This window comes from Dryobates pubescens, chromosome 6 (genome assembly GCF_014839835.1).
Source record: "Dryobates pubescens isolate bDryPub1 chromosome 6, bDryPub1.pri, whole genome shotgun sequence".
Lineage (NCBI taxonomy): Eukaryota > Metazoa > Chordata > Aves > Piciformes > Picidae > Dryobates > Dryobates pubescens.
In genome coordinates this window covers 31997298-32006346 of record NC_071617.1, presented here as the reverse complement: position 1 = coordinate 32006346, position 9049 = coordinate 31997298, and positions in this window count along the sequence as shown.

Sequence of the window (9049 nt, the reverse complement as noted above, 5' to 3'; positions counted from 1 at the left end):
CCCCTTTTGTCACAGTCCTTGTCTCTAGCTTTTCTTCCTTTACTGCCTCATTCAGTGCCATCCTTCTCCACTCCTGCTTCCTTGTGCCACAGCTTTTGAAAGAACCTGCTCCACCAGATGCTCCCTCAGGACCTCATCCTGGCTCTGCCAACCAGTGCAATGCTTGTGCCCAAACGCATTAAAAAGTTAATCAATGTTTCAAGTTGAAAGAGTTTTGGGCAGAAAGTCTAGAGAAAGGAGTTGTTTTCTTACTGTCTCCAAGATCAAAAATCAAAACAATTGATTCTGTTGCAAACAGCACCAAAGAGTCCTGGAGGTCTGTCTGATAAGGTGGTGAGGTACAATTAGTTCTGCAGCAAACACACAGAGATCAAGTGAGGACACAAAAACAAATAACCTAACCCCTGACATGACAAACTTACAGCTGATAGTGCCTTCCTTTTTCCAGTGGATACCAGGTATTTATTAAGAAGTCTGATATGGGTTTGAAGGCAAGTATTTTTTAGCAAAAAAAAAAGGCCCTTGTGAAACGTTAAAGCTGACTGTACTCTTCATACCAGCTAAACACCTTGGGAGAGACTGACATTAGTGATGTGAAATTCAGAGGATTTACAGCCTCTTTGCCCTTTTACCTTTCACTCAGCCTTGCTTGTTGATAGAAAAAAAGAATTGAAAGCACCATTCTGAAAGCAACAAACCTGAAAGCTAGGAAAGGTTTATACTCTGCAGTTTTTAGAAGAAACTCTTGGTTGTTAAGGTCTGCATACAGGTGGCCAAACCTAACACTGAACAAATAGGGAAAAATAAATGTAGAAAGCAGCCAAATATCACAGAGGATGGAAAGGTGAAAGCAGCTTGCCAGTCACACCTGGGACTGAAGTAATTAAATAGAAATGGAAAAAACTGACAGGCAATTCAGAGATTGAAACAGGAGCATTGGGAACTCCTTCAGGTGAAAGCTCAAGAGATAGAGATATGCTGGTTCACGGGCTGTTACTGCAGTGAAATCAGCAAAGCTGGAGCCCGTGGGGAAAGATTTAAAAAAGGCAGGTCAGTTATTTAGAAAATGAAAAGGTGTGAAAATGGGTTGCTAGGTAAAACAACTCATGTGGCTGAACCTCTGTGCATTACTTATCAAACATCCCTGCAGATCAACACAGCCTGGAGCAGTCACCATGGTTTTGTAACAATACTGTGTAATCTGGCTTTCTTCCCTTGTCACAGAAATCCAGAGGGTGTCCTTGAATGTCAAGCTGGAAGAGGTTGGAGGATGGACTGAACATTGATTACCACCAATAGTCCTAATTGATCTTCCTAACATACACCCAACTTTATTTATTTATTTTCATTTTAATGAAGATGTAGTGCAGGAAGTGTTTACGAGTAGTTCATATTATTGTAGACTATTGGTAAGCCTATTTACACCCTTCTGCCATATACAAAGGGCAGTGGTCAGTCAATGGCTTGATGTCCAGATGGAGATGGGTGACAAATGGTGTCCCTCAAGGGTCTGTATTGGGACCACTGCTGTTCAATATCTTACTCAATGACATAGAGAGCAGGTTTGCACATGACATCAAGCTGAGTGGTGTGGCTGACAAGACTGAAGGATGGGATGCCATCCAGAGGGACCCAGATAGTCTGGAGTGGTGGGCCGAGGAGAATCTCCTGAGGTTCAATAAGGCAAAGTGGAATGTCTTGCACCTAGGCTGGGGCAACCCTTGATACCAATAGAGTCTGGAGGATGATGAAATTGAGAGCAGCCCTTCAGAAAGGACTTTGAGGTACTGGTGAAGGAGAAGCTGGACATGAGCCAACAATGCACACTTGCAGCCCAGAAGGCAAATCGCATCCTGGGATACATCAAAAGAAGTGCAGCTTCGCTACACCTGCTGGACACACATGGGCCACTGGAATTCTTGACTGTAAGACCAAGGGACGGTGTTGGTGCATGGATAACTTGCTGTCAGTTAGGACTTTCTCCATGGAGCTGCTTTCCTTCAGGATGACCTGTAGTCAGAATAGAATAGAATAGAATAGAATAGAATAGAATAGAATAGAATAGAATAGAATAGACCAGGTTGGAAGAGACCTTCAAGATCATCGTGTCCAACCCATTATCCAACGCCACCTAATCAACTAAAACATGCAACCAAGCACCCTATCAAGTCTCCTTCTAAACACCTTCAGTGATGGTGACACCACCACCTCCTCGGACAGCCCATTCCAATGGGCAATCACTCTCTCTGTGCAGAACTTCCTTCTAACCTCCAGCCTAAACCTCCCCTGCCGCAGCTTGAGACTGTGTCCTCTTGTTCTGGTGCTGGTTGCCTGGGAGAAGAGACCAACTTCTGCCTGTCTACAACCTCCCTTAAGATAGCTGTAGCGAGCAATAAGGTCACCCCTGAGTGTCCTCTTCTCCAGGCTACGCAACCCCAGCTCCCTCAGTCTCTCCTCATAGGGCTTGTGTTCCAAGCCCCTCAAGTCTGTACTGGTGTCTGGTGTTTACAGCAGGATGACCTCTAATCTGTACTGGTGCCTGCTGTTATTCCTCCCCAGATGCAGGACTCTGCAGTTGTCCTTGCTGAACTTCATGACATTTTCCTACACCCAGCTCTCCAGCCTGTCCAGATCTCATTGGATGGCAGCACAGCCATCTTCTATGAGCAGGCTGCAGGGAGACCATACAGCTCTGTTATAGATAGTATAACTATGAATGAGTGGCAGAGATATTAATAAAAATGTTCATTTATTAATGTACAAACTATGCCAAAAATTATTTACAGTTAATATTTACAGGTACAGGCATTCAGTTGAAAGAGCCATCTCCACAGAGTGTATCTATGTAAGTAATTTGAACAATTTAGACAAATCAGAAAATTTGGAAACAGCACTTAGTTTGAAAGACAGAACAGGCTGGTGACCGGCAAGTGCACAAAACAGTGCAGCTTGGCACAAACCTTAACAGACACTTTCATAAGAAAATATTTGGTTTACTCACAAATTAGGATTTTTGTGGAATCTCCCCTAGGTACTGCACTTGTAATCCAGAAATTATGCCACGGACGTGCCGCAATAAGCAAAGCCGAATGGTGCCAACCACGTGGAACGCTGTGTCACGCGGATGCCGCCTTTGCCAGAGTAAAAGTTCCTGGTGCTTTCTGGTGTGTGGTGGGTTGAAATTCCCCCCCCCCCCCCCCCAGCATTAACATTGTCAGACCAACTCAGCTGGAAGCAAATGGAAGCTGTATTTACAAGCAAAACTACAATCCACAATTGGAATGCAATGAATATGGACAAAAATATACAATATAACAAGGGGTTTAACCTTGCCTTGGTATTTTGCCTCAGACAGGAAACTCATCCTTTAGTCCCAGAGCAGCTCGGTCTAGATCTTCAAACAGTACTTGTGAGAGTCTAAAAAGAAAACAGATCTTCTGACTTACACTTGCTCCCACCCCAGCCCTCTGATTTGTTTCTATTCTCAGCTTCTTGCTTCCCAGCATCACCCTCAGTCCCTGACAGATGCACTTACACCAAGCAGTAGTTACACTATCCCACTCCCACCCAAAGCCCCTTCACGCCCTGTTCAGGCCACTATGCTCCACAGCTATGGCCCTGGGGTGGGGAAAAGTGCAGCAGGCAAGAGATGCACACCTCAGTCTCACCTTTCTCCAGGAGTGAAGCCACAGCTGTTGTACATGCATGAATGTACTGATCTAGATAGTCTGCCTGAAAAGCTGCTGGCAAACAAAAGCCACCATCACTTTCTGCTACAAATCATTATTCCATAGGTAAAGCTCCCAGGACTTGTTTTACCAGGTGTTATTCCTGGGCACATTGCTCAGATTATTGCAATATTCCTTTTTAGCTAGCTTGACCCTCTGCACAGAAGAAGCTCTTGCCCTTCAAACCACTGACCTATCCCCACCCAGCCACTGAGTGCCATTACCTACCCCACCTGCTTGGCCTCAGCTAAAGGGAGAGCAGCCAGAACCCCACCAGATACAGTTTTTTCTTTAAAGAGCTCAGCAGATGACTCTGTGCCTCTTCACTCACATTTAGTCCAGTAAAGCTAGCAAACATGCTGAGCTAAAAGAAAATGACAACATCCTAAAGATGGCATTGAGTGTGATTTAGGGGCAGGATTTGGTCTATTGAGGAATAACAGCTTCCCCTTTAAGGCAATATCTGGTGTATCTTTTGCAAAATACACAGCTATGTTTACTCTCTGTTGGTATTTGCCCAACAGACAATATTGTCTAGTTTTGAAAATACACCAGACCGAACAAAAGAGCTGACAGATTCTTACTGAGCTGAAGGTTCCTTTTGTATCCTTTTTTTCCTTATCTTGGGATCCAGGCTGTTTTCTTTAATTATTTTAAAAGTAGTTGCCTCATCTTATCTCTTTTAGGATATTTTATCCTCTGTTCCCACTTGACTCTCTTTCTTATTCATAGCTCTAAAAGGCAAGAATTGAAATTCTTGTTCTTTGATTATTAGTGTTTCAGCTCATTCCCTCTTAAATTGGCAAAAATCTTAAAAATCCATTTATATCCAGCTTTCTTATTCAGGAGCTCTGGTGTGAGTGCCCTTCCCAGATGCTCTGCTCTTTCCAGCAGACTTTTCTTGTATGCTAGATGCTGAAGCACCACATCCTCAAATTCACCTGGAGGGTATCAACTATGTGATGTCGGAGAAGAAAGACTCCTGGAAACTAGAATAAGTGATACATGAATCTACATCCTTGTCCTGAAGGGACAAAGCCTCAGATATGCCCTGAACCAGACAATGGAGCAGGAACTGGGAGGTCTGGTTTTGCAGGCGATTGCCCATGTTTCCCAGGCTTGTCTGAACATGCCCTGCAGTCCAAGTGGGCCAGGTGTGCATGCCTTTGGCCAAGTTTGGAGAAAACCTGATTCTATAGGTTAAAGTATCAGGTTTCTATCTCTTAATCTTTGTTGTCACTGGGCATCATTGTTGTGGGAGGTCTATAAATGCTAGCCCTAAGAGTGAATGCCTTGCCTAAGATCTGTGAGAAGCCACAGGCTTAATCCTGCAAGCCCTAAAAGCCAAGCCTCGCTTGCCTTGCAATTTGGAATCTGAGCTGTGCCTCAGTTTACCCAGAAAGACTGCAAGTGCCCCTCGTAGTAACACGTTGTATAGCCCAGGAGCAGACAGACATGTCTTGCCAGGCTGAGAGATGAATCCTGGAGAAGGCAAGACCCTGGGACAGTTTTGTTTTATTGGAAGAAGCAACAAGAACAGCTGTGAAGATTGCAGCTGCAGAACCTCTCCAGAACAGGCAAAACTACAAAGCTGAGGAGCCCCACAAGCCACAACAGTAATCACTTTTCTACAAAACATTCAGCTATAAAGCCTTTGGAGATAAGCCCTGTACGTGCCTCAGCAGCACTCTGCAGAAGCCAACAGAAAGTGAAACTGCACTCTTTCAGCTTTCACCTGTTCGATGCCATTTTGGTTTTGTTTAGATCCCCGCACGTGCCACACGGTGCCACCATCTGTGGGTTATAAACGTTGTGACTGAATGTACTGGACGAAAGTGATGTGCAGTGAGTAACCTACGAAATCTGATTTTTATAAGCATCTGTTAGAAGGTCTGTTGCCCTAGAGAATTCTAGAGTTCCCCCCTTATGGTCAAAGCCAGCATGTTGCCGATGTTCTTCTCTTTTTTTCTTTACAGTTTAAATTACTGTTTGTTGTTTCTGTTGTTTGGGTAATGTTGTTTAAATTGTTACATGTTCCTGCTGGTGAGGTATCTCTTCTGCAACCAAATATTTTGAACCAGTAAATAGGTTTTATTAATATTTTTGTCGAGATTTTTAAAAATAAAGTTATTGATATTGTTTAATTGATCATTCCACCTATTAAATACTAATAAATCCATACCTATATAACAGTCTGCATTGCTCCACTTCTCCAGCCACATTAACCACAGGTCTAACTTCATGATGACTATGCCCCACTCTGCCAGCCCCTATACCACACCCCTTTCTGTCCTGCTTGACACATTTTTTTGTTAATAAGTGCTATTTGTCTAGGCACGACACATTTGCCCACGGAGTTTGCAGTCTCCAGGCTATACTTCATACCAAAGAGAGATGGAATTTTCTCAGGTGCACCCTTCTTTGCTAGAAGGGAGCATCCCTATCAGCGTACCTATGTATACGCATCCCCCTACATCAGTGTTGCAGTGTTTGGATATGGTCTGTGGAGTTGGGACAAGTGCCAATGGATAGAATTTTAAGAACTCTCGCTGTGAGCGGCGTGAAGGGATTGAGGTAATGAGGGACTCAAAACTGAGATGTTTTGAAGTGTTTGTGAGATGTCCGTACAATTCTTTCTAGTTCCTTGGCATCTGGATATTTTTAGCTCTCCAGGGATTTCACTTGCTGTCTCCATCTGTGACAGGGTGGGCCCCACATAATTACTGTGTTATGGACAGCCAGAAGCAGCAGCTGTTGCAATTACTTCCTGGGAGAAGAGAAAGCTCCTGCACCCTGTGGAGGTGTCTGTGGGGTTTGAGGGCTGTTTTCAGAGCTAAATTTGGTGTGTAGCTGCTGCTTTAGAAAACAGGTAGGTGGTCTGCAAAGGTGACTGACAGACCTCTGAGTGGGAGAGGAGGAATTGTGACACTTGGAAACCATCTTTTCTTTAAGATTATTTTAATTGTGTCCTCTTACTCACAACAAATCAGAGCCTGATCTATAGAGTCCACCACAGCATGCACAATGTGTAGATAAATGCCTAGGTAGCTACATGCCTATCTGTTCAGCACAATAGATGCCCCTAATGAACAATAAAATAGAAATTTGGAAAAGTGGTGATGGAGTGAAATATGTTTTTAGCATTTTGATTATTGCAGGCAGATTATAATGAAATAGCTCTATGCCAAAACACTTACATTGGTATCTTACAGTGTATGAGTGTGCCTGTCAGGAGCCATTTACTGGACTTTTTATTGTATTAGGCTTAAAATTAAGAAATACTCTCACATGCTCACATGAACCTGTGAATGCACAAGGGCAGGCAAAAACCTGGGACACACAGATACAGAGCAGAGGTGAAACAAGTATATGGATTAGTAAGAAGCAAGGACGCAACACTAAGCAACAAGCTCCAACGATACAGATATGAAAATAATCAGAAATGACCCAAAGAGATTTGTGCAGCACCCAGCAAAGCAACCAGAGCTCCACACAGGAGAGCAGAACAGTAACTGGCATCAGAGCAGAAGCTGAAATGAAAGCTGACAGTGGAACAAATGTTGCTTGGTAAAACACAGGCTGATTATATACCAGTTAGTACCAATTCAGATGCCAAGAATAACAGCAGGCACTGGGACAGAGTGGAGGTGTGTGAGGCACTGAGAAAGAGCTCAGCACAACAGTGCAGGAGATGATTAAACAAACAAATAACCCACCCCAAGGAAGAAATTATTTAAGTGACACGAACAAGGAGCTGCAACCTCCTTCTGTGAAAAACAAATTCTGGAGTGAGCTGGCAGAACTGGGAAGCCAGCAAATGGCAACTTGAATTTACTGGGAATAGATGATTCAGTGTAAGCTGTTAGTCAGCATATGTTTGACCTTTCTGAGAAAACTGGCATCAGCCCTTTTATTAACAACCATGGCAGGGAGTTGGGCCATCACGGAAAGAGGTTTGAGTTCAGGACCATCTGTGATCTTCCCTGCCAAGAAATAGCAAGGCAGGCAGCCACCAGCCATCCCTGGTCCAGGACAGCGTCCCTTCTCATAGGCAAGGGAACGTGAGAGCCACTCATCTAGACTTCTTTTATGCAGGGGGTCTTATTTAACTCTCGAGCATTGGCATTTGGATTTGGGGATTCATTGGAAGCTGTCATGAGAACAAAAGGCACTGTCTGCCTGGGGAGGAGCACGCCCAGGCTCTGCATGGCCACTTACTACCAGAAGAAAGAGGAAGGATAACAAAAAGAAACACCCAATAGGTAAAACCATGTCAAGTCCTGTTTTTCAGGATAGAGAAAACCAGTGTTCCTGTATCCATCAAGCTATTTCCTTTGGCAAGGGTTTTTTGTCTCCTTTGTTACATTTCATCAAAGAGCAGGGGCAAAGTTAGGCAAAGAACAAAACCAGTCATGTTCACTGAAAAGAATCAGAAAATGTGATCACAGAAGCCACTGGCTATTATGTATAAATGCACAGTGATGGAGAGTGCTGAGGAAAAAAAGAAAGGTTACTCCAGTTAATAGCATAAATTGGTTGGCCTCACCTCTACAGAAGACTTTAGTACAGTGACTCACAAGGATTTGTTTGTAAGGCTAGGATGTACTGCAAGAATTACAAACTGCATGAGGACTTGGGTGAAGAAAACACTATTAAAAGATTGATTGGTAAGGGTTGTTACCAGCACAGAGAGGTATCTCAAATCACTAATTAGTCCGTTTCCCTTCATGCCTAGAGTGCAAGATGAGGCTCATGTTTATAATGGATAACTGCATTGTTTTATTGGAAGAATTGGGTAGCCCTGGGGCTAGTGAAAGTATGAAATGTATTGGAAAGAATGTATGGCATAATTCACTTAGGGTCAAAGGTCTGTTGCAGTGTGCTGAGATATTATCAATGAGTGCTGGGGAGGAGAGTGATCCCAGGTTCACTGCAAAATAATACTCTGCTGCTTATCCTTCTGCACTCAACAACCAGGGAAGCCAGCAGATACAGAAAGTGTCAGGTGACATGTTTTCCACAGTGGCAGGGAAAGTTCTGGCACTGGCTAAGGTGCTGCAACAACCTCTCTGAACTGTCAGTGTGCACTTCTCCTCACCTGCCTTTCAAAAAGAAAATAGGGAAAGGGTACTCAGGGACAAGAGATGATTCTGGTTCTCAAGGGTGGATAAATAGCCTGTCTTGTGTAGCTGTGTTAACAGAAGTCTTGGATTACATTTGAGCAATGAGTGTAGGAAGGGAGAGGAATTATTTCTGTTCAGATAAAAGCTGGTATAAGATCACCAAGATGTATACTGAAAGAAATTTGTTTGGAAAGAAGA